Source organism: Amblyomma americanum, chromosome 1, assembly GCF_052857255.1.
Source record: "Amblyomma americanum isolate KBUSLIRL-KWMA chromosome 1, ASM5285725v1, whole genome shotgun sequence".
Taxonomy (NCBI): domain Eukaryota; kingdom Metazoa; phylum Arthropoda; class Arachnida; order Ixodida; family Ixodidae; genus Amblyomma; species Amblyomma americanum.
Genome location: NC_135497.1, coordinates 292439250 through 292460469, shown reverse-complemented (window position 1 = coordinate 292460469; position 21220 = coordinate 292439250). Strand labels below are relative to the sequence as shown.

Sequence of the window (21220 nt, the reverse complement as noted above, 5' to 3'; positions counted from 1 at the left end):
GAAATTTAAAAAAATAGAATCAAAAAGCAAAAATAAATAAATAATAAAAACAAAATAGCACAAACAAAAAAGAACAAACATAAAAATTGGCAGTGGCTTAGATCGGCTATCCCACGAAAGCAAGTGTGAAACTCTCCGGTTGGCCTTGTTCACATATTCCACAACGTATGAAGCACAGGCATAAACGTCCAGTATTACCTCTAGGTCCATGTTTGATTTCAGCGCAGAGGCTATCCAAGGATTGAAGGGGTCGCGTCACTCTTACGCTAATCTCTAGGCTAACTGCACGTTGTTCTTCGGTTTCTTGAGCCCGCCGCTGAAGTCTCTTGGTCGCATTCCATCGTTCATCACGGGCCGTCTTCAGTGAAGCAGAACTCAGGTCTCTACTCCGACTGCTGTCGCTGCTGCTAGCGGTCGAGACACCAGACGTTAAACGTGCCTGTCTCGCGGCGGCCTATTCACGGCGGCGTTTAGCCAGTCGTTCGGAGCGCTGTTCGTCTGTTTCCTCCATGGTCGATTCTTTTCCTCTTCATCTCGTTCCGCTGTCGATTCCAGGCCTCCTCCAGCTTATCAGAATTGTCGCCGTCCATACTGTCGCCTCAACTGTGGTTGCGGCGCACGCCAGCTCTCCTTTTCAATCCTGTGACATCACGCATGCGACGCAGCTGCCGAAGCGAGCGGAGGCGAGCGCCACGATGAGGAACGCGGTGTCACGTCCTACCAAACGGCGGCGGCGGCGAGCGGCGCTGTGCGACGTCATGCCACATGGCGCGACGAGCGCGTGAAGCACAGTAACCTTCCTCGGCGATGCCTCATGTTGGAGTACCGCCACGGCGAAATCGCGAGCTTGCGACCAATAAAGTTTTCGCTGTAAAAATCAAAATAAATTGGAGGACGCTCAAGCTTTGTCATTAAGAGTGGGACGCGACAGCTTGTTGCAGCGTTCACGTACGGGCGCGACGCGTTGCCCGTTGAACAATTTAAGGAAAGGAAGTGACGCCTGCCTTGCATACCTCGGTGGACACCCGAACCGCGCTGTATGGAAAAATTTCCGGCGCGCGGTGCCGACGACTACTACAACTACTACTACAATGAAGCCAACCGCTTTTTCGACCGATGTCGACGTTGTCGCGTAATAAAAACACAAAAAATATGTGATAATAACAGAAAACGAAAATGAAAGTAGAATCCGCCTTTTTTCACGACACGATGGATGGATGGATGGATGGATGGATGGATGGATGGATGGATGGATGGATGGATGGATGGATGGATGGATGGATGGATGGATGGATGGATGGATGGATGGATGGATGGATGGATGGATGGATGGATGGATGGATGGATGGATGGATGGATACGGCTGAACCCTTTACATCGGGCGGTGGCTCAAGCCACCTAGCCATGTCTTGTGAAATTTTACTCCTGTCTTGCTTTTAGCCACCAATCAGATAACCTTCGCTTGGTTACTTCTAACCTCTTAAAATCCACTTTCCCTTCACTATCCCTAAACCCCAATGCCTTGGGTAAGTCAGCCCCGCTGCCTTCCACTGTAGGGTGAAGCCCTTTACAGAAAAGTATCAAGTGTTCAGCCGTTTCCTCCTCCTCTCCGCACGCAATGCACAAAGTGTCTATCTCCTGGTACCTGACTCTATACTTCTTAGTCCGCAAAACTCCAGTCCTGGCCTCAAACAACAAAGAACTTCCCCTACAATTATCATAGATATTTTCTTTGACAATTTCCTGTTTAAAGGTCCGGTATGTTTCTAGTGCCGATTTCTTCAGCATCCCTGTTTTCCACAAAGCTCTCTCTGTTCCTTTAACCTTTTTCTTAACCGATAATTGCTGATTTGCCCCCTTACTGCTGTCCAGATATTTGCACGATTGCGCATGCGCCTATCCCCTGGCGGCAGTGTCGCGAAACATATTGGAAGTGTAAACAAACCGGCTTCCTGCGCAGTCAGCGTTGGCGGGGTGCGTTGCTGCAGCCGTCGGGCGTTCAGTGCGACGCATTTGGCGATGCCTGCGACGTGTGTTGCATACGGCTGCAATGCCCAATATGTAAAGGGAAGCAAACTCGGATTTTTTCGCTTTCCGAACGCTTCCCGGGACCGCCTTCGACGCGAAGCGTGGATAAAAGCAGTTCGCCGGCTCGACGATTATGGCCGCCATTGGGCACCGTCATGCGCTTCAAGACTATGTGGGAATCACTTTGAGACAGGTACGGACGAGGTACTGTGGTTAAATGCGTGTGCAGTCTATCACGAATTGTTTTGTTCATGGACAGGGAGGCCTCGGATGTCACCGCGGCACCCAGACATCGGTCCGACGCTTTTTTCTTTCTCATGCAAGAAGGCAAAACGGGCAAGTGCTGAGAGCCGCTTTCAACGCGCGATGGAGCGGACAAAGAAAAAAGCTACGAGAGCAAGGTGCGTTTCGTGTGTTCGCATCCATGAAGAGCTGTGCGTGGTATCGCCCGCATGGCTTTATGTGCGCCTCTCGCCCTCGTCTTTATGGACGCGCATGCTTGTTTAACCTATGTAGCGGTGTGCTGTGAAAAAATACAGTGACATGATAGCAGAACTTCTTTGTTGCGAGTACGCTTGTGCGCATATATTAATACGGAGCCTGTGCATGTCAGTGCACGTGAAGTAATTCCAGGTCGCATATATTAATACGGAGCCCTCCACTGCAGCGTCCCGCACAGCCCTTGTGTCAGACGTTTAAGTCCACGTATCAATATCATGGCGTGCGCTCAAAGCAGGCAACTTTTTACAGAAAGAAGCAAAGGTGCACTGCGGCGGTAGCCGAGCTGTATACTGCGCCTCACGCTTCCATTTCGTTACCAAAAATGGGTTTAGGTCTGTATCCCAGTAGGCCAAAAACTGCATGAACCGGGCATATTTAAGTTATCTGCAAAAGTTTTGCAGCGCGCACATTCGTACGGACGGGCGGACTGTTGAACGAAAAAAAAATAGCGGACACTCGAGGTAAAAATGTGGCCATTTCATCAGTTCCTATATTAAAACACTGCAAACTGGAATCGCACAAGAGCAAGCACATACGAGGCTGCACATTCAGTATCGCGACGACTGTATGCAGATCGGCCTTTATGCAACTAGGCTCGGCACGATTTGATAAAGCTAAACAGCACTACCACCAACAAATGCGAAATGATGAAAATAATATAGATTGCAAGTTAAGCAGAAGCAAATTCCTAGTCGGCAATGACCATACGATACCAAGAAAATTCACTTACCCGGCCGGACAATGGCAGTGAGCCTCGGTGATGTCCCCAGTCGTTTTCTCTGCTACGGCGTGCACGATGTAGTATCCACCTTTCATGGATGGCAGGCATATACAGCGGAAAACGCCAACCTCACTGACCGGGGATATTTCATTGAACATTAAGTTCCGAATGTAGCCTTCATCTTTGAAGCGGCGGCCCTTGCTCAGCTGGCGATCGCACCGCATGCCGGATGATTGGAGATACTGAAGGATTTGCTCTTCAGTGGGCACAGCAGCCTGCCTCGGACTTCGCACCCAGTCATCAGTCAACCCTAGAAATCCTCCAGATACGAGGTGCTGCCCAGTACACGCCATCATTGACTGATTCCAACAAAACGTGCTCCAGGGCGGCACTCAGTCCGGGAGGGATGGGCGCGCAGTACCCTACCAGTGAGCTTTCAGCGTTGTACACGAGGTGGCAGCACAGGAAAATGAAAAAGGCGGATTAGGAAAGCGAAAAGCTTTCGCATTCGCACTCTTAAGCAGTTAGCAGTCTTAAGTGCAATCCTCGAATTTTTAAGCCAAAAGTCAACGAGCGGGTGCATTTCGAGCACATGCGCCTTTTAGTCTGTGAGGCAACACTCTGCACCTGACTAACTCGCGATGCCGCGACCTGCGCAAGCGTAGGCGCGATGGTGTCAGGTATTAGAAGAACGTCAGTTTGGGCTAGATGGTGCATTATTTGAGACAGAAATGGTAATAGCGCTGCAATTAGACGAACACAAGAAAGACTGACACAGGACATGCGCTAACTTCATCTGATTTTATTTACTGCAAAGCCAGCAAATATATGGAAAATTCAAGGCATGCGCAAACAACACCTACACAACAGGCATCAACAAAACCGTTCAAGATATGATATCTCATTCTTGAAAAGGCGAACCGAGGTATCAGTCACGCAATCTACTCCCCTCTTCCTAATGTGGAATGCTTCCAGAAGCTCCCTCGCCTTCGTATCTCCACTCCTGCCCAGAATCTTTATCTCCCGTGTTCACTCATGAGCTACCCAAAGGGGGGAGCTTACAGTTTTTAGACCTTAATATTACCCTGGGCGAGGATCATGTTTGTTGGCGTTATTCCCCTCGAGCCCAGAAGGAGCTTTTGCCTTACACATCAGCACACTCAAAAACTGTAAAACGCGCCATTGCTCGCCTCTGCCTTCAGTCGGCTCTCGTGAAGTCGTGTCACCATGCTATGCAGATGAGTTTTGACACGCAAGTTGATCGGTTGGTTTCGGCGGGGTTCCCATGCACGGTTATCACAGCAGTTGCTGAAGCCCTCCTAAGAAAGGTCAAGTGTGCGTTGTTTCACAAGTCGACTGAGCCGAACAAACAGTCGGTGAGACCAGAAGTTGTGCCTTATGTGCACAGGGTCGCGCACAATGTGAAGAAAGTGGCAAAGCGACATGGCGTGCCGGTCGTGTTTTCTGCCCCACGAAAGCTTGGCCAGCTATGCGCGCGCATTGGGAGCGATAAAAAGAGCTCCTGCAACAAAAAGCATGGTAAGCAGTACGTGAAGTGCTGCACAGGTGTGGTGTATGAAATACCACTAACCTGCGGAAAAGCCTCCGTGGGCCAAACGGGGCGGTGCGTTAATGACCGCGCGGCTGAGCACGCAAGATCGCTTACAGATCTAGGAGGTGCGCATCTTTCACAGCATTGCGCGGAGTGCTTCGTTTGTAATCGTGCGGCAGAACATGGGCCGGGGCAAAAAAGATGCCAGCAATGCAAGAAGTGTGAGCCACGGCTTCGAGTAAATAAAATCAGATGAAGTTAGCGCATGTCCTGTGTCAGTCTTTCTTGTGTTCGTCTAATTGCAGCGCTATTACCATTTCTGTCTCAAATAATGCACCATCTAGCCCAAACTGATGTTCTTCTAAACCATCTGTCGAAAACCCAGGGCCCTTTTGTGTGTGACCACCCGTCGTCTTCCCAAATCAATACCTTTGTGTTTCTCATCGTAGCATCAACATGCCGTGCAAGATACATATCGTTTTGCCTTCGAAAGGGTTTCGTTCCAGTGGATGTGCCTGCACTGTTTGGGTGTTTGCGACCACCCGTAGGGCTACTCAAGCGCATATGCAAGTTTCTGATAACAGAGCTGTGGAGACAAATTAGAAGATGTGAAGACCATGTGCGGGCTCTATGTTACAACCTGGATCCGGGGTGGCTGGCGGAGAAGAATCTTCGTGCGATTCGTCGCCTTACAGGAAGATTGACCGAGTTTTGGTGGGCTCACACTCTGAATGAAGTGTTGCAGTCTTCTGCCGTACAGAAGACTAAGAAGCCAGCGGGAAAAGGTGTGACTATCATCGGGGAAGTAGAGCTTCCTAGCGACGTAAGAAACACGTTGAACCAGGGGCCGAAGTTCAGCCATGAACCACGGGTTCAAGCACATGAGTTCCTCGCTCTAAACAGACGCATCGCAGGAAAGGCTGCAGAAGAAAACAAGGAAAAGTGCCTCCTTGATGGTGTGGACGCACTGACCAGATCTACAAGTCGCTCCTCTACTGGACCAGGCAAGGATCCCATGGCAAAAGTGGTGTCCTACTTCAAACAGCACAGCCTCCGGCTTCTCCAAGCCGACAAGGATGGTGGCTTCGTGGTGCTCCCCGAAGGAGAGTTCCGAACAAGAGAAGGTGAAGCGATCGCCAAGAACTTTGTTCCTTTGAAAGCTAGCGCAACGAGGGTAAAAGGGAAAGCAATCTTGTTGTGTAAGGACTTAGAATTAGGTAGGCTGGCAAACCACATCAGTAACAGTAAATACAATGCTCTTTCTGTATTTTTTACAGCGAAAACGCATAAACCGTCGATACCTTTTAGAACTGTGGTCAGTGAGAATGGTACGTGGCAGGTGGTTCTTAGCAAATTCTTACAGAAGCATCTGAGCTCACTTAGTGTTCATGATCCTTTCGCTACAAAAAGTTCTAAAGATGTTGTTAGGTTTCTGGAGGGAAATGCCTCTATTGGTTATGTCTGTTCTGTTGATGTAGAAGACTTGTTTTATTCGGTGCCCCACGATGCCTTGTTCACTTGCGTGAGGGAAGCCATAGAAAGTAGCGGTGCTGTTAGTTTCCAGAACTCCTCAGGCGTGTCGTTTTGTGATTTTATTAAGTTGCTTGAATTTTATCTTAGTGTGACGTTTGTCTCATTTGACAACAAATTTTACCGCCAAATACAAGGGATTTGCATCGGATCCTGCGTAGCTCCAGTTCTTACTAACATTTTTCTAGCTTTTATTGACCGCGCCCTAGAACTAAGTTTAACAGGGAAGGGAGTACTGAAAGTATTTAGGTATGTTGACGATTTTCTAGTTGTTTTTTAAAAAACAAAATAACTTGACCTACACGGATACTGTTAACACAGTTTTAGCCAACTTCCAAAAAGAGGGGAGGGGGTTGGTGTTCACTCATGAGCTACCCAAAGGGGGGAGCTTACAGTTTTTAGACCTTAATATTACCCTGGGCGAGGATCATGTTTGTTGGCGTTATTCCCCTCGAGCCCAGAAGGAGCTTTTGCCTTACACATCAGCACACTCAAAAACTGTAAAACGCGCCATTGCTCGCCTCTGCCTTCAGTCGGCTCTCGTGAAGTCGTGTCACCATGCTATGCAGATGAGTTTTGACACGCAAGTTGATCGGTTGGTTTCGGCGGGGTTCCCATGCACGGTTATCACAGCAGTTGCTGAAGCCCTCCTAAGAAAGGTCAAGTGTGCGTTGTTTCACAAGTCGACTGAGCCGAACAAACAGTCGGTGAGACCAGAAGTTGTGCCTTATGTGCACAGGGTCGCGCACAATGTGAAGAAAGTGGCAAAGCGACATGGCGTGCCGGTCGTGTTTTCTGCCCCACGAAAGCTTGGCCAGCTATGCGCGCGCATTGGGAGCGATAAAAAGAGCTCCTGCAACAAAAAGCATGGTAAGCAGTACGTGAAGTGCTGCACAGGTGTGGTGTATGAAATACCACTAACCTGCGGAAAAGCCTCCGTGGGCCAAACGGGGCGGTGCGTTAATGACCGCGCGGCTGAGCACGCAAGATCGCTTACAAATCTAGGAGGTGCGCATCTTTCACAGCATTGCGCGGAGTGCTTCGTTTGTAATCGTGCGGCAGAACATGGGCCGGGGCAAAAAAGATGCCAGCAATGCAAGAAGTGTGAGCCACGGCTTCGGGAGATAAAGATTCTGGGCAGGAGTGGAGATACGAAGGCGAGGGAGCTTCTGGAAGCATTCCACATTAGGAAGAGGGGAGTAGATTGCGTGAGTGATACCTCGGTTCGCCTTTTCAAGAATGAGATATCATATCTTGAACGGTTTTGTTGATGCCTGTTGTGTAGGTGTTGTTTGCGCATGCCTTGAATTTTCCATATATTTGCTGGCTTTGCAGTAAATAAAATCAGATGAAGTTAGCGCATGTCCAGTGTCAGTCTTTCTTGCGTTCGTCTAATTGCAGCGCTATTACCATTTCTGTCTCAAAGTGTCAGGTATATTGCACACGGGCATGTGAGCTTGCCTGGAAGCGAGGATGCCGATAGATCGGCCCGAGGTTTGATTTGCCGGGCTCAGGGCATTCTCGATCCAGGATTCTCGAAGGAGCAGGCGCGCACCTTTGCAGAGCTCACGCAAATACCCCGTTTGGACTGTCGGCCTTACCCCCTCCCCATCCCACTCATACGCACTCCCAACAGATCCTCTTCAGACGCCTCCAGACCCGCTCTCTGTCATCCCCTCAGCTGTTATCCCACTACTGTGGCCGTCCCCTGCATGCTCCCTGTGCGGTGACCCTCACGCCACACTCTCCCACATACTTTGCGGCTGCCCTGCTGACCCTCCCCAGCAGGTACAGCACGGCATCTAGAGCTGGGAGGACTGGGAGGTCCTGCTCACGTCTGCATACCGGATATCGCAGCTTGCTGCGGTGACTCGGGCTGCCGACGTCATGTCCCGACATGACCTACCTGATGCAGATCGGGAATGCGCAGTGACACAGGGACCCAGCAGGGTCTAAAACTCGCTTTCAGAAATGAAGCTTTTCTGTCTGACTGTTCGCCCATGAATACGCGCTCTTGTAAGACGGCTTCACCGCAATTTTGTACCAAGTTGCGCGGAAGCCACCCTGTGGGAGTTCACTTCCTTATGCAAAGCATTATTTGAAGCGAAAACCTTCACAAATCAGTCGTCGCGTAGGCCGGAGAATGACCTTAAAGGACTTTCAGGCCAACTACGTGGTACAGTTATGGTGGTACAGTTATGGTGTCGAACCTTTGACCTCTGACCTCGACCCATGGCGTTTAGTTGACCTTTGGCCATTGGCATTGGGTGACCATCGGGTCGACCTTTGACCTTGAGAACACCCTATGGGGTAATGTGAAGCCACGTGATGACATCCGACGGGGGTGTCGCAAGATTATGTGATACCACGTCATGGCCACGTCATAATTTGGATGAACGGCTGCCGCGAGTGTGTAGCGGAGCTGCCATGGGCGAGCCTCAGACACTTTGCAGGCGTGCTTGCTTTTCGGTGAATTCCAGGGTTGGCCAGGTTAAGCCACTGCCATTTTTTAAATAAACTTTCTTTCCTTCGTGCCACGCGGACGCCCCGTGAGTGCCGTTAATCGGGATCACCGCGGTAGCTGCTCAAAACTAGGTTGCCTTGATAGAAGGGCGCGCAAAAGAGGTAATCTGCATTGGATTTATTTTACGTTGAATATGGAAACCGAACGATTGGGCTCACTTCTTCTTAATCATGGGAGACTACTGCTGTTGTAATAAGCCGCGTGGGCACACCTATTCAATTATAGAAAATAATACTAAGTGCTGGCGCGTACAATCCCTTAAGCGTTTCACTATTGAATCCTTTCTTATCTAAAGCTCAAAGTTGTCCCGGGCTAAGTTCTAAATATAGAATCTGCAATTATAAAAGCTAAACGAGACCGCCTTTGCCTCTGATACTTACGCTGCGTTCTTTACACTGCATCAAATGATTAGTTGATTTGCATATTTACCTTGACTCGTAAGACGTGACTCGTCAGTGCAGCTAGTATAAACGATTGGTTTTGAGGAAAGGAACGTAAGGCGCGTAACCGGCTCCCTCCATCAGCGGACACCTAAATCGCGATTTGAGTATCGATGGCAGATGCCGGTGCTAGCAAAAATCTTTTCCTTCCTTTTTACTATTATTTTATTAAAAAACCACTACCACCACCAGGTGCGTGGCGATGGAGTCCAAAAAAAATTGTGTTTGGAGAAAGGAAATGACGCAGTATCTGTCCCACATATTGGTGGACACCTGATCCAAGCCGTAAGGGGAGGATATAGGAGGACTAAGAGAAGAAAGGAGGAGGTGCCGTAGAGGAGGTCTCCGCAATAATTTCGACCATCTGGGGATCTTTAACGTGCATTGACATCGCAAAGCACACGGGCGCCTTAGCGTTTCGCCCCGATCGATGCGCATTCGCTGCGGTCGGGTTCGAACCCGGGAACTCCGGATCAGTAGCCGAGCGCCCTGACCACTGCGCCACCGCGGCGGGTAACCACCTAGCGCATTACGCAGCTGCTGTTGTACCCCCTAAATTTCTTTATACTAAATGGCTTGCACAAAGCTACAACAGCTTCCGCTGCAAAAACCGCCGCCGGAATGGGGCTCATGTGCCTGGCACACGAGCGCAGCATTATCAAAAGCAGCTATTGAATGTTCATTGCGGTGAGTAGATCGGTCATATCTGACGGCGGAACCCTGAGCGTCTATCGCTGCTGGTTTCCATGCTACCCGTGCGCTGACTAACTACGTTGGAGTCGGCAGCATCGCAGCCGATAATGGTAAATTCTCATTGCTTTTATTTATTTATTTATCGAGCACTGCCGGCCTCAGTGCGAGGTCTTGGGCAGGATTGGGCGTTATATGGTAGTTCCAACACGTAATAATTCATTTTTGAATAAAAGAAAACAACAAAAAGCATAAAACAATACAAACAATGCATGGGCAAAATATAGATTCAAGTCTGTAGTTTACAGTACTGAAATAAGGGAACAATAAATGCAGAATGTGCAGCGGTTTGGTACAAATGTTAGAAAATTAGTGACATTTAGTGCGATGCCGGTGGCAGATAAAAGCGAGACATCTTCCCTCTTTTCGCTGCTGCGCATGTGCGTGGTACGATATATGTATACGCTGTGCGCAGCAGTAAAGTTTTATCGAATGAGCGCTTTGTGGTGTCTCCTCACTTGTCCGTGTTTGTCTTTGCGCTGTGTCATTGTAAGCATGATTTACCAACACGCCCAGCAAGTGTTGTAAAGTAAGAGCGAAAGACGTCACTGTACTAAACTCGCGCCCGCACGAGAACTAAACACCGTTCGCTGCAGTGATTCAAACGTTGTGGACCTATCCGTTTCGAAAAGGAAAACAGAACGAAAAAAAACGAGCGTCGGTGTCACTGTCAGCCGAAGAAGAAATCCGACCTGCGTTTATAGACAGAGGTCTCGCGTAGTCGGGCGTCTTCATCGTTTCAGCATGGGCTCTGCGCGTTCTGTTTGAATGTGTCCAAATTGAGATCATGAGGGTGGATCACATTCTGGGTTGTGTTTCACCAGCAACAGGTCGTGAGGGATGCTTCGAGGTGAGTTGCTCAAAATCGGTCCGGGAGATACGGTAGCCGTGAAGACATTCGTGACCAGATCACGATTCCGGCCGGACACGTCTTCCCCTGTTTTCAAGCGAAAGCTTTACTAGCCTAGCAGGAGCGAGCGAACTCGCCCCCCCCCCCCCGATAAACATGACGTCACAACCCTGTGAAGTCACGTGACGTGGCGTCGCTGCCATAGCAACGCGACACGTGACTTCGACGCGCCGCCGAGCCGAGCCTTCGCCGTCGCTGCGCCGGGGCTTTACAGTAGCGGAGCGACTGCTGCCTGACCACGTGATCTAGCCGAGCCTCAGGTGGATAAAAAAAAAATTAGCTGCGGTTTAACTTTTTCTGAACCTGCTATACCCTTGTCACACGAGCAGCCTTAACCGCAGTTATACCTACCTGCAGTTACCAGACTTAACCACCGTTACCGTAAATTGAACTGCGGTGCTGCTACAAGCTCCTAAATACTGCAGCAAAAATGATCACGTGGCCTTGACGTTTCCACAGTTCTTCCTCAAGTTTACAAACTTGTAAACATAAAAAATAAAAGCATTCGGTTGGAGATGTAACATAAATGTATCTATAAATAGTTTTCTGCCGCCGCGGTGGCTGAGTGGTTATGGCGCTCGGCTGCTGGCCCGAAAGACGCAGGTTCGATCCCGGCCGCGGCGGTCGAATTTCGATGGAGGCGAAATTCTAGGGGCCCGTGTACTGTGCGATGTCAGTGCACGTTAAAGAACCCCAGGTGGTCGAAATTTCCGGAGCCCTCCACTACGGCGGCCCTTATAGCCTGAGTTGCTTTGGGACGTTAAACCCCTATAAACATAAACGTAAACATATAAATAGTTTTCTTATGTCTGAAATATATCAAAGTTTGATTTTTCCGACTTTAGCGAGATACATAAAAGCAGTCTTTAAACAGTGGTAGTTTTTGGCCTCGTAGTTATATTTTTAGCCGCAAATAGCCCGAGATCCTAGAGCCGGAGTTAGTTGATTGTGTAGGCCGAACGGTTGGTTCGAGGCAACGTGCTGCACTTGCGATATTACCCTTGTGGTCCTGCGTCAATGGCACAGTGAGCGAAGTGCGCCTCGGCGAAACGTACAGAGCGCGCCGGTGATTACCAAGTTGGTGAGACCTCACCTCTCAGCGGCCAGCTACGTGAAAATCGATGGCACAGCGTGGGCATGATGACGATTTCATGGCTATGTTCACCATGCAGCAAGCGGCGCTTCATCAGTGTCGCATCCAGCAGTTGCGCTTACTGGAAGAAATCGACGCAGCAGAAGAGAAGCGTCAACACGCTGAAAGAATGTGTCGCCGCATCATCGCGATAGCGGCGCGGCTCTGTTCCTCGATCCGAACGTCGGTCATGGGCTTATCCGCGAGGGAAGTCTTGGTACGAGACTACGGTGCCGCACTTGCCAGACAGTGAGTTTAGGGCGCATTTCAGAGTGACCCGCACTACTTTCCGGTACCTCCTGAGTTTGTGTGAGTGTAAGACGCGGCAGGATACGACCATGCGACGAGGGATCCCCCTGGACAAGCGTGTGGCTATAAGCCTGTATCGTCTCGCGTCCTCTGCGGAAGAACGAACAATCGCCAATGCTTTTGGCGTAGGTCGGTCGATTGTCAACACTATATTTCGCGAGTTTTGCGCCGTTGTTGTACGTCAGCTGGGCGCAAAATTGGTGCGCTTTCCCAAGCAAAGTGAGTTGGCAGAACACCTACGCCAGTTTACTGCTGTCACCGGCTTTCCGCAAGGTGTGGGCGCCCTCGACGGCTGTCATATTGAGGTGTGCCCGCCAGAAGAGCACGCCGTGGATTATATTAACTATAAAGGATGGTACAGTACCATCCTTTTGGCTATCGCCGACCACAACTACAGATTTCTGTATACAAATGTGGGTTCTCCAGGAAGAAACCACAACCCCGGTGTATTTGAATGCTCAAGCCTTCCCGATATACTGGCCAGTCCTCTTTTCCAAGCTGAAGGAAAATTTGTGGCAGGAGTGACAGTGGAACCGCTTTTGCTTGCCGATCAAGCGTTCCCGTTATAGTGTCACGTCATGAAGCCGTTTTCAAATCCAGGCCCACCAGGTTCACCTACTGGAGTGTTCAATTACCACTTGTGCAGCGCTAGACGCATTGTTGAAAATGCATTTGGCAGGTTAGAGGCTCGTTTCCGTCCGTATCTTACTTAAAGGACTTGAGTGCGACATAATCAATGTCAACCGAGTAATCCGCACATGTTGTGTGATATACACAACATTTGTGACGAAATGTCCGACTGCTGTGATGCAAGTTGGTTTGATGAGGCACGAACTCGAGACACTGGCCGACCTCAGCCAACTTGTACCAGCAGCCGGGCAGAGCCATCAGGTGTTGCAGTACGGAATGGCCTAATGAATCACTTTGTCTCAAGCTGAACATTGTCTAAATCCTTTCACTGCAGCTATTTTCCTTAAGTGAAATGTACTGGAAGTGTCCTGGTCTCTGGGTGCTTACACTGCCAAAGTTTCACTGTGAGTCATGCTTTATTGAGTGTATAATGACACGAGAAACATAAGTTGAGAAGCAGACCTGAAAAACAGAAATTTGCATTCTATTCATTTAGTTGCCTCTTTATGTGTGTATCTCTGTAAGCATTGGTGCGACTTTATTTTGTGCAAAAGGCAGGCAGTGTACCATGAAGGAAGAATCACGGCTACTTCACGGATGCCAATACATTTTCACAGCCTAGCCTAATAGCTGCCAATTCAGGCTTTTTGGAAGTCTTAGCTGGTTCGGGTGGTGCTCTTATCGGAGAGAATACTTGTGCACTTTTATCTCGTGTTCATTTTGAGAAATAAAAATGATTATTTTAACATGTTATTTACAATTTACAAGGGGCGGCCTCAGCCGTCCTGCACAAGCAACCGGGCTGAGCCATCAAGTGTTGTGGTTCGAAATGCCCTCACAAGTTACCTTGCCTCAAGCTGAACTTTGGTTGAATCATATCATCATACCTGTCTTTTGATCTCATATGTAATAAATGTGCTGGCCATGTTTTGTACTGTTGGTACAGAAAAGTAAACAATGGCACCATTTCCAGTCCATATGAAATACTTTGCAGCTTGTCTTTTTGTGCTTTCTGTACTGCTTTACAAAGATCATTGAGGAGTTGCAATTGATTAAGTGTACAGAATGATAGAAGAAAACAAATTCTCCTAGTAGACATAGAATAGCAGGCATATATTGCAATCATTTACTCGGCTCTTGAGAGGGATGGTCTGCAAACTTTAGTGGTGCCTTGTTGTAAACGTCTATTCCAGCACTAGCATGGCTTTTCTCTTTCTTTGACAGGCAGTGATGGCAGGCACTGCAGAATGCAGGAAGCATCAGGGTTACCTTGGCTGCCAGTATGTTTTCACAGCCCAGCACGAGGCATTCACAGTGCATTGTTGGTACAGCTAGCTAAACGGCAGGTCATTTAGGTTCAAAAAGGGAAGTGTCTCGTGCCTATCAGTTTTAATAAGAGATATTGCATGTATGTATTCACCTCATGATCTTTTAAACAAACTTAGAACAAGGATGACCATGGTTTTTTTGTGTGACAGGTAGTGGCAGCAGGCGCTGCAGCATGCCGGAAGCATCAGGGTTACATTGGCTGCCAGTACAAGACATTCACAGCGCATTGTTGGTACAGCTAGCTAAACGACAGTTCGTTCAGGTTCAAAAAGGGAAGTGTCTCGTGCCTTTTCTAATAAGAGATATTGCATGTATGTATTTACCTCATGATCTTTTAAAGAAACTTAGAACAAGGATCAGCATGGATTTGTTTGTGTGACAGATAGTGGCGGCAGGCGCTGCAGCTTGCAGGAAGCATCAGGGTTACATTGGCTGCCAGTACGAGACATTCACAGCGCATTGTTGGTACAGCTAGCTAAACGGCAGTTCGTTTAGGTTCGAAAAGGGAAGTGACTCGTGCCTTTCTGTTCTAATAAGAGATATTGCATGTATGTATTTACCTCATGATCTTTTAAAGAAACTTAGAACAAGGATCAGCATGGATTTGTTTGTGTGACAGATAGTGGCGGCAGGCGCTGCAGCTTGCAGGAAGCATCAGGGTTACATTGGCTGCCAGTACGAGACATTCACAGCGCGTTGTTGGTACAGCTAGCTAAACGGCAGTTCGTTTAGTTTCAAAAAAGGGAAGTGTCTCGTGCCTTTCTGTTTTAATGAGAGATATTGCATGCATGTATTCACCTCATGATCTTTTAAACAAACTTAGAACAAAGATGACCATGGTTTTTTTGTGTGACAGATAGTGGCGGCAGGCGCTGCAGCATGCAGGAAGCATCAGGGTTACATTGGCTGCCAGTAGGAGACATTCACAGCGCATTGTTGGTACAGCTAGCTAAATGACAGTTCGTTCAGGTTCAAAAAGGGAAGTGTCTCGTGCCTTTCTGTTTTAATAAGAGATATTGCATGTATGTATTCACCTCATGATCTTTTAAAGAAACTTAGAACAAGGATTACCATGGTTTTTTTTGTGTGACAGGTAGTGGCAGCAGGGGCTGCAGCATGCAGGAAGCATCAGGGTTACATTGGCTGCCAGTACGAGACATTCACAGCGCATTGTTGGTGCAGCTAGCTAAATGACAGATCGTTCAGGTTCAAAAAGGGAAGTGTCTCGTGCCTTTCTGTTTTAATAAGAGATATTGCATGTATGTATTCAACTCATGATCTTTTAAAGAAACTTAGAATAAGGATTACCATGGTTTTTTTTTGTGTGACAGGTAGTGGCAGCAGGGGCTGCAGCATGCAGGAAGCATCAGGGTTACATTGGCTGCCAGTACGAGACATTCACAGTGCATTGTTGGTACAGCTAGCTAAATGACAGTTCGTTCAGGTTCAAAAAGGGAAGTGTTTCGTGCCTTTCTGTTTTAATAAGAGATATTGCATGTATGTATTCACCTCATGATCTTTTAAAGAAACTTAGAACAAGGATTACCATGGTTTTTTTTTGTGTGACAGGTAGTGGCAGCAGGGGCTGCAGCATGCAGGAAGCATCAGAGTTACATTGGCTGCCAGTACGAGACATTCACAGCGCATTGTTGGTACAGCTAGCTAAATGACAGTTCGTTCAGGTTCAAAAAGGGAAGTGTCTCGTGCCTTTCTTTTTTAATAAGAGATATTGCATGTATGTATTCACCTCATGATCTTTTAAAGAAACTTAGAACAAGGATTACCATGGTTTTTTTTGTGTGACAGGTAGTGGCAGCAGGGGCTGCAGCATGCAGGAAGCATCAGGGTTACATTGGCTGCCAGTACGAGACATTCACAGCGCATTGTTGGTACAGCTAGCTAAACGGCAGTTCGTTTAGGTTCAAAAAGGGAAGTGTCTCATGCCTTTTTGTTTTAATAAGATATATTGCATATATATATTTATCGCATATGTTTCACGTATGGTTTATAATAATTTGCAACTGAACTAATTGTAACTTGTGGTTGGGCTAGTTGGTGGTAAGACGCTAGATAATGCTCATGTTGTCCTCATTGTGTTACACTTTGTGATGCAGCTACCACTGTTGCATTTCCTGTACACAGAGGGTGACACATAATACACAGATACTGTAGGCAAAATAATATCTCGGTGCCCTGCTATGAAATAGAGGTTCTGAGATCGCCATTTTGTGGGCCATAGCTGCTAGCGTGTCATTTACCACAAAAAGTGATCTCAAAAACAGAATTTATTTGTTTTTCTGTTCGGCTAACTATACGAAAACCTGATCACAAAATTTTGTTGTAATATATAGACGTACAAAAAGTTTAGTTCATTGAATCACTTGTAGCGGGTGTGCCGCGCGTCTCAAAATGCCAGCCTGCGCAATTTAAGAAACGTGTTATGGTAATCAGAAAGAATTGATTAAATCACACCTTGAACTACAACTGCAACAAGTCTCCACATCACAGTCACTAGTAATAATGTGCTTATCTCTTGTTCTTCATTTTCAGATGCTCTTCTGAAGAACTGAGGAGGCAAACAAGGGCAGCTTTCCTAAAGCGATGCATTCTATCACTCTGTTTAAGTTTATGAAGTAATGTGTTTGCTTCTAGACAATTAGTAGTTTCTCACAAATCAACGTGTGCAGTAAATTAAACCATATTCAAAGCACGCTTTTAGCGGCAATGTATTTAAAGTGTACTTTCATAAATATGAAAATAATTCCTCAAAGTATACTTCGATTCCAAGGAATGAGCTGTCCGCGTAAACATATTTTCAGCACAATTCAAGCTACCGCTGAAAAACAGTCTAGTGCTCGAAATCGCGTTTCAGGAAATGGCATTTGCATGATGGCAATGTATTTAAAGTGTACTTTCGCAAATATGAAATTAATTCGGCCAAAGTTCACTTCAGTTTCAACAAATAAAGAGTCCGTGTAGAGTCCAAATGTGGATATATGGGGACCTTTTGACAAGGTGGGAATTTTTTAGATTGTGGGCATGCTCCTTACAAAAATGTGAAGATTTTCCTCCTGTAGGTATAGATATATGAGGACCTTGTGACAAGGTGGGAATTTTTGAGGTTGTAGGCATGAGAATTTCCACGCAAACATAAAGACAAATAAGTTCAGTTTGTGAAACCACCTGCTGTGGTAAACCGTTTACCACAAAAGGTGGTCTCACAAACAATTTATTTGTCTTTCTGTTTGGATGCAAAATATGCCTGCGTAACTTCCAGAAAACTTTTTTGCATCGCATTGGATTCCCTCTGTAGCTGTACGAGCTCCTTTCTTAATTCAAGGCTGTCACTGGCAGCCTTGGCCGCACGTTCTTCGGCTTGCTGACGCAGCGCCATCAGGTCACTCAGTGCCGAATTGGAAGAGCGCTTCCTGCTCCTTCTCTTAACGCTGTTGCTAGAACTTGGGCTGTTGGAATGGTTCGCCACTGATGAAGAAGCTTCGTCTGCATTGGTTGCTTGGCTCTCCATTTGTGCAGGATCGCTTGCAGTCGGAAAGTCCATGTCGCTTCAATATGTGGCAACTTCACTTTCCTCTGGTGGGAAATCTACTACTGGCAGCTGTGCAGGGCAAGAAAAAACGCATGTAATTTTAAAAGAGGTCACTGAGCAGAAGTGGACGGAAAATGCAACATCGACATATGAAACAAACACCCTTCACATAAACGTTATCTATCACATGAAACGTGACACGCAAGTAGTGTACAACACCCTGTACAAAATATGGCTATGTTTAAATGAAATATATGGCAGTCATGCTGAAGTATAAGTGAATATAACCAGCTTAGCCTGTCTTGCCATCTTGCAGGCCGTGATGTGTAACGCACAAGAAATCACAAAAGAAGAAAAAGAGAAGGTGCGTTTGAAGGCACAGTAATGTTTCAACAACTTTCAGCGTAGTGCTTTGAGGACATTACAAGATATCTGATAAGCACGCAGGCTTATGCACAAAAAGCTAGCTTGCAGCAAAAACTGCGCCCTGAACAGCTCTAGTGTCGTAGTGAAAACAGCTGGTTACCTCCACACTTTCCTCAACAAGGCTTTTGTCATTGATTGGCAGTGATCCAAGGAAAGAATGAAGTTGCCAGTAGAATGGCCATTCAATCCCTTTAGCACCTGTTGTGGTGCCACAACGCCTCAGTTTCCTGCAAAAAAATTTTGTTGAATGCATGAAATTCTGAACCATGAAAATATGAATATAGTGTTGCTCCCTTTATGGTAGGCACAAACATAATAAAACAGGCTACCAGTTGCACTCGAAAGCAGTGGGGCACCCACCTGGCACTTAAGGAAGAAAATGCCACAATTTTTAAACGGACTCTACGATACATGAAATACACAGTTTTCGCCTGGTACACTGGTGTAGTAACTTGTACGCGAGGCGCTCGCGCAGCTTTTAACTTCAGCGAGCTAAATGAAGGCTGTCGATAAAGCAATGAATCAGACGCGGAGCGAACGCCGACATATGATCGCGCAAGGACAAGAACGATGTCAGCTCATGACAACACATTCCAGAAACGCTGCGTATCTTCGGTCGTTTACAACACGCCGGCGTGGTGTCACGACTGTGGACAAGGCCTAACTGCACCAGTGCTAACAGCGCGGCGTGCCTCTCTTGCGCGCCAGTGCTGTAACATCACACAAACTTCCGCCAGAATTCATCGTTTCATTACTAGGAATGAAGACTTCCACTCACCGGTAGTGCTTGTTGAGGTTTTCAAGTTTTTGCCGAACTTGCTTAGCGGTGTACGGGCCTTCGCCCGCCGGCAGGCCTTGGTTCAACGTTTCGACCATCACGCGATATATGCGCGCGTTGCCTGTGTTTGAGCGCAGAGCCATCAACTTGTCTTCCCAGATGCGTATTAACGCCTCTGTCGTCGCTACGGTCCAGATAACACGCTTTTGGGAGGCTGTTTCGTTGGGAGCCGAGCTGCAGGCGTCGGACATGGGGGCGGCCATTTTGCCAGCTACAAGGCTTGACTGAGGTGGCCAACCTCAGTTTGAGGTAACCATGGTTAGGAGAATAACTGTGGTTGGGTTTGTCGTGTGAAAGTGCGTAACTACGGTTAGCCTTAACTGCCGTGAAACTTAACCGCGATTAGGCTGCCCGTGTGACAAGGGTATAACTAAAGAGCGAAAGCTGTGGTGTATCGGGCAAGTATGCGCGGCTTGGTGGCTGTAACGTTGAGTGCGTTCCACAGACTGGATAGGCAGCTCACTCACCCTGCTAACCTGGCAGGTAACAGTTAAACTAATGGTTGATCGCGAGAGGTTGGTAACCCAATGAGCGCTGCGGTCTATTGCTGCAGTGCCGCCTTTCTGCGGCGGAGTAGTGTGTCTTTCGTTCCTGAACAGGCGTGATGAAACCGTATCCGACTACGAGTGCTAGTGTGGAGCAGCGTCTGTGTTTCGAGAGGCCTCCTAGAGGCTCCGAGCGTTTTGTCCAACGGGCAAGGCGTCCCGCCGAACGGGCGATGGCGTTCCGTGGACTCCTTGGCAGCGCTGCAACATGCTGTCACGTCCCATTCTTGAAGACGAAGCCAAGGAAGTTTAGGCGTCCTCCATTTTTTTTATCGTTATCCACGTGCAGCGCCATCTCACCTGAAACGCGTGATAGTAATTCTCTCAAATGGAATTATTTCTCGTTTCGTTTGCGTCCGCATAAATAACTAAAAAACGTCAGAATGTCAATTCTTTGCGACCGCTTTCTAGATCAACATCGCTGCCCAGTTTGAACCTCCCGCGCTTTCTGACGTTACACAACGTGCACTCGCTAAGCCTAGCAGCTCTGCAAATACGGAAGCAATCTGAAAATTTGGATCGTTCTATCACTAAATTTTTTGCTGCGCGGGCATCTTCAGTCAAATGGTGAATTCCAATCGCAGACCCGGAGCGGTCTGCACGCTCTGTGACAGAGCGCCTGAATCCGGCGCAGAGCACGCGACCTGAAATTGCGATTGGAATACACTTGCTCTGGCCAGATCATGCAGGCCAGAGCATGTAGGGCGCCGCTATCGCCGCTGAAAAAGAACGTCACGCAAACTTCCGGTCGGATCCGCCGATTTCGGCGGAGCAGTCCCGACTGCTCCACGGAGCAATCTCGGCTCGGCAACCGCTCCCTGTCTACGATTGGAAGACGCGATTCGTGCCTCAGATCTGCGTTTGGAATACAATTGCTCCGAAAAGAGCAGGAAACGTTGCTCCAGAGGTGCTCCAACTCTGCGATTGGAAGTCACCAAAAGTGAAAGCTTCGTTTGCCGTAAACGTGAGAAACAAGGTGGCAGCAAGGACTAATCGGTGGTGAAGCAGCCGGCGCCGGCCATGTTGCCTGAGCGTGGAGCTTGCGCTGAAGTGCCCCCGCAGGAGCGCACGCATTGCATTCGCAAAATGGGAGGGAGCGATCTTCCCCGCAGTTACTCGCTCCATTCGTGATCCGGCGGAGCGCTCGCGATCTACCATTGGAATTCAACTTATCTGTCGGACGCGAGCATAGGTTTCTATAAGCATTCGCGGGCTCTCGAAAGACTGAAATCACACAGCTTGGGACTCCCGCTCTGCCACGGTTACCAGCGGCGTCTTTTGCTTCAACACCTTTTGCTTCATGGAGCAAATCGCGTCTATTAGAACCGTGATAACGTCGCGTCACTATGTTTCTCAAAATGCAACACTTCGTGCTTGATGAAGTGTTTATTTTCACGATAATTAAAATCCTGTGCGCTTCTCACTGCCCAGCACGTTGGCCATAAAGGCCATGTTGGCGGTGGTCGGTGTGGTGTGTGTGGTGTAAGCAGTCAAACCGCAAAAGAAGC

The 21220-nt window shown here is 47.9% G+C and overlaps 1 long non-coding RNA gene across 1 annotated transcript; it reads left to right on the top strand.

Annotated features, from left to right (window-relative positions):
- Positions 1–2000: 2000 nt before the first annotated feature.
- Positions 2001–16944, top strand: LOC144098173 (uncharacterized). Its single transcript, XR_013307139.1, has 3 exons — positions 2001–2221; positions 2288–2429; positions 16907–16944. It is a non-coding gene; the product is annotated as an uncharacterized LOC144098173 (long non-coding RNA).
- Positions 16945–21220: the final 4276 nt, after the last annotated feature.